Raw genomic sequence first — 8,235 nt, forward strand, 5'->3', positions numbered from 1 at the left:
ACTTTTGATAAATTAATTTGTTTTTTATTTCTATTTTTTTCACTTTACCTTATTGGCTATCACACAGGGGCTAACAAGCCCCTGTGTGATAGCATTTGGAGGTGACAGGTTCTTTTCATTGAACCTGTCACTTCAAGTACAGGAGTTTTAGCAATTTGTGCTGGCTCTCTTGTGACAGCTGAGACTGGAAGGCTGTGTGGAAGGCTGTGTGAGTTCAGCTCTCCTGTCTCAGTGTTCACATGGAGCAGATTGGAGAATGGACGTTCTCCGCTTTGCTCCCCGCTCTCAATCCTGAACTACTTTGCCATGGTCCCTGGACCTCCAGAAGAGCAAGGGACCCTGAAAACCATGGCGGGGAGAGAGGCAGTTCAGCGGAGAGAGAGGCAGTTCAGCGGAGAGAGAGGCAGTTCAGCGGAGAGAGAGGCAGCTGGCAGAAAGAGAGGCAGCTGGCAGGAGACGGATGGACCATGTGTTGATTATGCGTTTAGATGAAGCGCTGAGATCTTGAGGAATGCTAAATTAAGTTTTACTTGCTTAGAAGAACGTTGCATGCATGTATACAGGATTACAGCATCAAACAGGGAAAATATATACAGTACCATAGACAAAAGAATGCATAGAACAAAACCAGCATAATAGAGCGACTATGCTGACCCAAGTAAAATCCTGTTTTCTGGCAGACACCTCCAAAAGCTGGTTAGCAATGGAACATCACTTGGTTCCGGGGGGGGAGGGGGATCTCCTGGGGTGGCTATTTGCTACTTCACTTAAAAAAGACCCTGCCCCATCTCCATTTCCCACACTCCAGGCTATGCTACAGGCGTAGTCTTCCGTGGTGACGTGCCCATCACCTGATGGTGCCAACGTCACCCTGGAAATCCCTCTGTCTGCCTATGAAGTACTGATTCCAAATTTGAATCTTGGGACGTGGCAAGCCCGAGGGTACCTGACTTTACCCCTATCCATACACTTACTCTATTTAGCGACCAGTATAAATACTTCCAGATTAGACATCTGACGGACTCCCTCCTACCTCGCACGATGTGCTGCCCGGAAGGGGTCTGGAGAGGACTGGGCGATCTGGGCCCCTCCACAGGTCGCATATGCACTTTTTATAGTTGTCGGCAAGCCAGCTCCTGCTTTGGTAAATTGCCCTCTATGCTCAAGTGGAAGTCTGAACTGCACTCTGATTTCACTGCTGACCAATGGAAATTGGCCATCAAGGCTAACTCCTCTCACTCTAATTGTGTCAATCACTGGGAAGTATCCCAGAAGCTTCTTCTCCGTTGGAATCTGACCCCCTATAGACTTTCCAGGATGTTCCCTGATGCTTCGCCATTGTGCTGGCGTCAATGTGGACATGTTGGTAGCTTGCTACACACCTTTTGGTACTGCAAGTCTATTAGGAGCTTTTGGAATGCAGTCTTTAGATGTCTAGCAACAATTACGGGTACCTCAACACTCCGACCCCCCAACTCGCACTTCTTAGCGTGGGAATTGAACTATACCCAGTAGAGTTTAGGATGGTGGTGATGCATTTCTTGTTTGCGGCCAGATTGCTGATAGCAAGTTACTGGAAATCGGTCATGGTACCCAACCTGAGTGAAACTCTATCGAAAGTACACTCCCAATGCGAATACGAGAAAGTAATCTCCTACAGAACTCAGTCCAAAAACAAATGTGTGGGGAGCATGGTTGAACTACCACGTGCCCAAACCTTAGGAAGCTAGCTCCTAAGCTAGACCACGATTTAGAAGATCTGTCTCTTACATCCTGATTTCTCTCTTCCTTCCTCCTTCTAACGGACACACAGCAGTGTGCTGTCTGTTACACTTTCCCTTTCCTTCCGCTTCTATACTTTTCTTTCTCTGGGTTATTATTATGTTGTGAACCTAAAATAGTCTCCGTAGATGGCCCATACCCACCAAAACTGCTTAGTATGATACATCACTAGGAATTGGGGATTGTTATTGAATTTATGGATATGCTTTTTCCTTGTGGGGAAGTTCGGGCGGTAAGTTGCCCTCTCTACATTTAGTCCTGCTTTGCACAAGCAGGACTAAATGTAGGGTGAGGGAAGCCGATTGTTTGTTTACATGTGATTTCGGCGATGTGGCCGAGATGTCGATGTCGTCCGAGATCACATGTAAGAAGTCTGCAGCCTCCCCCCTGCACTTACCTCTCTCCTCTGGTTCCGTCCTCCGGGCTCTGCCGCCGAGTCTCTCCTCACTGCAGTGAGCAAAGCGGCAGGGTTAAAACTAACCCTGCCGCTCCGTGTACACAGTATGAGGGGAGTGCTGTGCTAGAACTCCTGTATTGGAGGTGACAGGGTCAATAAAGAGAACCTGTCACCTCCAATTGCTATCACACCGGGGATTGTTTTCTCCTGTGTGATAGCAATAAAGTTAGGTGGAAAAAAAATTTAATTGATAAAAAAAAAATAATAATAATTAAATAAACAAATTAAAAGGTGATTAACCACTTGAAGACCATGGTGTTTCACCCCTTCCTGGCCAGGCCATTTTTCAGTATTCAGCGCTGCGGTACTTTGACTGACGTTTATTTCGTCATGCAACGCTGTACTGAAATTAATTTCATACCATTTTTTGGGGACAGATAGAGCTTTCTTTAGATGGTATTTAATTACCACTGAGGTTTTTATTTTTTACTATATAACAAAAAAGTACCCTAAATTTTGAAAAAAGCATGTTATGATAATAAATGTTATGAAACATTTATTATCACCCCAATTTTTTGGTACAATATAAAAGACGGGGTCACGTTGGGTAAATAGACACTAAACATGTCAAGCTTTAAAATTGCGTGCGCCCGGGAAATCACAGAAAACGACCGCACCCAAAATTGGCCATAGGCGACGCTTTAGAAGTTTTTACCGCTCATCAGTTTAGTGTTACCAGTGATTGATGGCCCTAAAATTATTGCTCTCATTGCGACGTTCGCGGTGATATGTAACATGTGCTGCATAATGGGCATAATCGTCGTTTTCGGACATAGGCGCACCCAACGCATGTTTGCGTGTGTATGTGGGGGAAGTGGCTGGGGACTTTAAAACATTTTTTGTGTTATTTTTTTTATTATTATTTGTGAATATTTTTTTAGCTTCTTTATTTTTTTTAATGCTTTAATTAAAAAATAATAAGAAACAACTGAGGCCGCACTCCTGGGGGACGTGGTGGCCTTCCTGAGTCACACTACCTGAAGGGACCTCCCCTGACAGGACTCTAGCTCCTCAGCTGTCGGAGGTGATGAGACCTTCATTGGGCGGGGACCCTGGGAGCGATTCAGGACTATACCCATCCTTTAAACCTTTCCTTCCGCTTGTGTCTACTACTTCCTTCAGCTCACTCTGCTCTTTCCTTGCTAATACCTACCTTTAATCCCAGCACTCTCACCTTGGATGAGGCTGAGTTACTACTTCCCATAGCATGATTTCTACACTATAGCATTGATGACATATTCTGCGCTCCGCGAGTTAATACAGTAACGATTATCACAGCGCAAATGTGTCCCGACTGCAGGTTCTTACTAGTAAATGCTAGTAAATGCTCTTACTAGATCTACGTTAAAGGTTTTGTTTGATGATAACTGAACAGTTTTGTATTCACAAAATGCTTCTACTAGAACTGTATGTAAAGAACAGTAATCGCATGTGATTTGGTAGTTGCTCAAACATTCGCTCAAACATTCATTACTGTAACCTTGTTTTTAATGTCAGTTAATAAACGAATAAAAAAAAATAATAAGAAACAAATTATTAAAAAATAAGAAAATAATTATAACAAATAAACAATAATAAGATAGTAACTGTCTTAACTCCATGTCGCGCGTCGATCGTCCCGGTCGCAAGTCTCTTCTACCGGACCCTTTTTTCGGCGGATTTTGCGCGATTTTGCCTTTTTTCTATGGAGCCCGACGGAGAAGGTCGCGCTACCGTCGCTGGAACGTCGCCCCGAAAGTCGCGCTATCCCGGCCGTGCGGATCCGCTGCAAAAGGTATGTCGCTACGTGTGAATGGGGTCTGATGGGAAGGGGGGGCATATTGCGGAACCTGGCCTTGAAGCGGCAGGGAGAGTAAATCCGGCCCTGGCTATGTGTTTAGCTTCAGTTGAGGAAAGTGCAACACTTGTTTGCTTTCGGCTAGACCAACGTATGGTTCCTTCTCAGTAATGGAAGATGTAACCACTTGTGGATTTGCAGTTTGTGCAGTCTCCGGCCCAATCGGCATCCGTATATCCAATTAATTTTGGATTTGACCCTGCTGGCAGTCGTAGATTCATCCCAATTGTTCCTTTTAAGCATTATATTACCCTCTTTACTGCGTTCCAGTCACGCTGACAGGGTTCTGCGCCTTTTCTAGCGAGTATGCCCACTGCTGCCTCTATGTCTGGTTTTGTCACAGTAGCAATGCACTGTATAGTAGCTTTCCGATTGCTCTGCGTTATGTATCATTGTTGTGTAGCAAGTTTTCTGCTTCATTGCCCTTTTGGTAGCCTGGTTCCATAGGTGTTTTTACTTCCTTTGCATCTTGCATGTGGAATTGTTCCAAAGTTTCTGCAATTTTCTGACTTTGGTTGAAAAGATAGCTTCCATCTTCTTCTCTCTCTATTTGAATTCCCAGATAGTGACTGATGTTCCCCAGCTCTTTAATTTCAAAGTTTTGTTTTAGTTTGTGAACTATTTGACTGTAGTTCCCTTCTTGTTCAAAACAGGTTGTAATGTCATCAAAATAAATTAGGATGTATATGCATCTGTCTTCTTGATTCCTGGAATAAAGACAGGGATCTGCTTTGCTTCTTGTGAATCCCTCTTTCATGAGTATTTCATTCACTTTCTCATTCCACATTCTTGCAGATTGTTTGAGTCCGTAGATGCTTTTATGGAGATTACACACAAGGTTGTGTCCTTGCTCAAACCTGGTGGTTTCTCCATGTAGAGATCTTCCTTATTGTCTCCAAATAGGAAAGCAGTTTTACATCTAGGTGTCTCACTTGCATGCCCTTCCCGACTGCGATGCTAAGGAGTGTTCTGATGGTGGAGTGTTTTATGACGGGAGCAAGACTACGTTTCATCGTAGTCTTCTCCAAATTTCTGGGAGTATCCCTTGTCAACTAATCTGGCCTTGTATTTGGGGATATTTTTTTCTGCATCAAGCGTCACCTTAAAAGTCAATTTTCTTCCTATAGTTCCGCGATCGTGGCGAAGCTCCGTGAATGTCCAGGTTTTATTTTGTTGGAGTGATTTTATTACTTTTTCTGCTGCCTGTCGGATTGATTGGCTTTGCGCTTTGGTAATTTTTCTATGTCGTTACGCGACGTTGGTTCGAGTATGCTATTTGTCTTAGTAGTATATGACAGCTGGCAGAGTGGTAATCCCTTTGTTGCTCAAGTGGATCTTCTAATTTCAGGTTGTTCAGCAGAATTTAACATGGAATTTGACTTCTCCATCTTCTCATCAAAGTAAACACTGTAGCTTTTTGTCACTTTTTCAGTCTTTGGGTGGAGGCTTTTATATCCTTTACTCTGTTCACTATAGGCCATCAGAATACCTTCTATGGCTGTGTTCTCCAATTAGGATTGCTTCTGATTTGGATCATAGGCGTAAGCTTTACATCCAAACACTCTAACGTGCCCTAGGCTAGGCTTTGATCCATGCCACATTTCAAATGGGGTGCTTTCACTGGCTTTTGATGATAGTCTGTTGTGTAGGTATGTTCCAGTCATGACTGCTTCTCCCCAGTACTTCTTAGGTAGGTTGGTGTCTGACAGCATGCATCTGGCCATTTCTATAAGAGTGCGATTTTTCCATTCTGCTACACTGTTTTGTTCAGGATTGTATGGTGTGGTGGTCTGGTGTGCTATACCTTGTTTCTTCAAATATGATTCCAATTCCTTACTAATGTATTTCCCTCTGTTGTCAGTGCGTATAATTCCTGGTTTCCATTGGAATTTGTTGCTGGACATGGCTACAAACTCTTGACGTTTTTCTGATGGTTAATTTTTATGCTTCATCGGATAAATTGTTGTGTACCTGGAATAATCATCAATGAAAGTCAGTAGATATCTGTTTGCACCTGAAGTGGGCAGGGCTGGATTAACATAGGGGTGGGTGGATCTCCCGATCCAGGCCTGCCCCTACAAATAGGCCCAACCAAGCCGACCCAAATCACGGCCGGGCCAAGCCGACCCGAGTTGTGGCTGAGGTAGTGCTGCTCCCTGCCTCTACCACCCCTGGTAGTAGCAACACTACATACAGCTGTCAAAGACTTTGCTGCAATTCATTGTAAAAAAAACAGCACACTACTTGTGGTATGCTGTTTTTTTACACTGAACCCACAGGAAACTCTGTGACAGTGACAGCTGTATGTACCGGTGGCTGTGCAGGGATGTACAGACGGCTGTGCAAATGCCTGTCACCGGAGGCCCAGCAATGTAAAATGCACGCTGGGACCCCCAGGGCACCCCCATACCAAACACGGCCATGCTAAAAATACATGGTAATCGCGCAATTTATAACTAGCTTTTGTAGCAAGATGCACATGGAAGGGCTTACAACAATACAAAACACAAAAAGTTCCCAGCACACTTACCAGCTAGCCTGCAACAAAACAAATTGCCCTGTCTAACAGTAAGCGTTAAAAACAGAGGTTTTCGTTACACAAACCTTGACTGTTATTAGCAAGGGTTTTCACTGATAGAAGGCTTCCTTTTAGGTCTGGAATATACAGTACATTTTTCACAAGTATATTATGCTAGTCCCCTGATGGTGTGATGCAGTTCAAGAATCCTTGACCTTCTGTAGTAATACTTTTCCCGTTTGCTAGGAAAACTTTGTCCTTTACACTGAAATCAATTTCTGTGAAGAAGGTCTCATCACTAGTCATGTGGCTTGTTGCACCTGAGTCAATACACCATCCGCATAGTATACTGTATATACTTTGAGTCAATACACCATCCGCGTATATACTTTGTATCTGCCTTAGCTCTTGTAGGTGCCTCTCGCTTTTGCTGCTCGGCTTTCCGGATCGAACAGTCCTTTTTGAGATGACCAGAGATGACCAGTCTTTTTACAGCGAAAACACGCTCTGCTTTCTTTGTTTTGCTTTGCACTGTCATGCACCTTAAGGGCTTTGGCCTTTTCTAGTGTTAATCCCTGGTCAGGTCTGGTTTCTTGAGTGTTTATAAGAGCATGGTATGACTCTGGAAGGCTGCATAGCAGTAATGCCACCACGTGTTTATCTTTAATTTCTTCTCCAATTGCACATAGCTGTTCCATGAATTCCAGTATGGCATTCACATATTCACACATTTCCTGGCCTTTTTCTAGTCTCATCTGATATAGCTTGCGTAGTAGATATAGTTTACTGTTTAGGTTGGAATGCTCATGCAGTTTCTGTAATGCAGTCCACATACCTTTGGCTGTATTTTCTTTTCTTATGTGGATAAGCTGGTCGTCTTCCACTCGCAGACTTATAATTGCTTTTGCTTGCCTGTTCTTCTTGTTCCATTCCTCCGTGTGTCCATTAGTGGATCTGTCTGTACTCGGTACTTGCCACAAGTTGTCTCTATTTAGCAGCATTTAATGCTTGAACTTCTATAGCTGGCAGTTGCTATTGTTGAGCGTTGAACATCTGAACTGCTCACCATCTTTTGGCTGCTTGGATGCAGCACTTGTAAACTTGAAACATTCTGGTTTATGTCTGGGCCCATAACCTGTTGGTTATGTGTTTAGATGAAGCACTGAGATCTTGAGGAATGCTGAATTCAGTTTTACTTGCTTAGAAGAACTTTGCATACATGTATACAAGATTACAGCATCAAACAGGAAAAATATATACCATGCACAAAAGCACCTGCAGGCTGCATAGAAGTCGCCGAGGTCACTTGTACTGAACAAGCGGCGGCTTACCCCGCTGTACATTTAGCCCAAAGCAGGGCTAAATGTAGAAAAAAAAATACCCGGCCGTTGCATGGAACTGCTTTTGCCCTAGGTCCACCAACGCTGCCCTAGAACAAGAAGTGTGTTACTAAAAATAGAGGAAATAAGCTTGAAAAAAGAAAACAAAAAATTAAGCTCTGATGCCCCATGCTGTTCAGTTAATTAAAGGATTACTAAAGGCTGGGTGTTTTTTTTTTACCGTAATACATTCTCTGCATTAAGGTAAAGATCGCCCAGTACCTTTTTGTGTCGTCGTCCCCCCCCCCCCCCCCCCCCCCCC

The 8,235-nt window shown here is 43.7% G+C and overlaps 1 protein-coding gene across 6 annotated transcripts in view; it reads right to left on the reverse strand.

Annotated features, from left to right (window-relative positions):
• The window catches only part of CAPN3 (calpain 3), a 156,037-nt gene that overhangs the window by 77,049 nt on the left and 70,753 nt on the right, over nucleotides 1–8,235 (reverse strand). The gene's annotated exons all lie outside the window — the stretch shown is intronic.

Source organism: Nanorana parkeri, unplaced genomic scaffold (assembly GCF_000935625.1).
Source record: "Nanorana parkeri isolate BGI_ZX_2015 unplaced genomic scaffold, ASM93562v1 scaffold1344, whole genome shotgun sequence".
Taxonomy (NCBI): Eukaryota; Metazoa; Chordata; class Amphibia; order Anura; family Dicroglossidae; genus Nanorana; species Nanorana parkeri.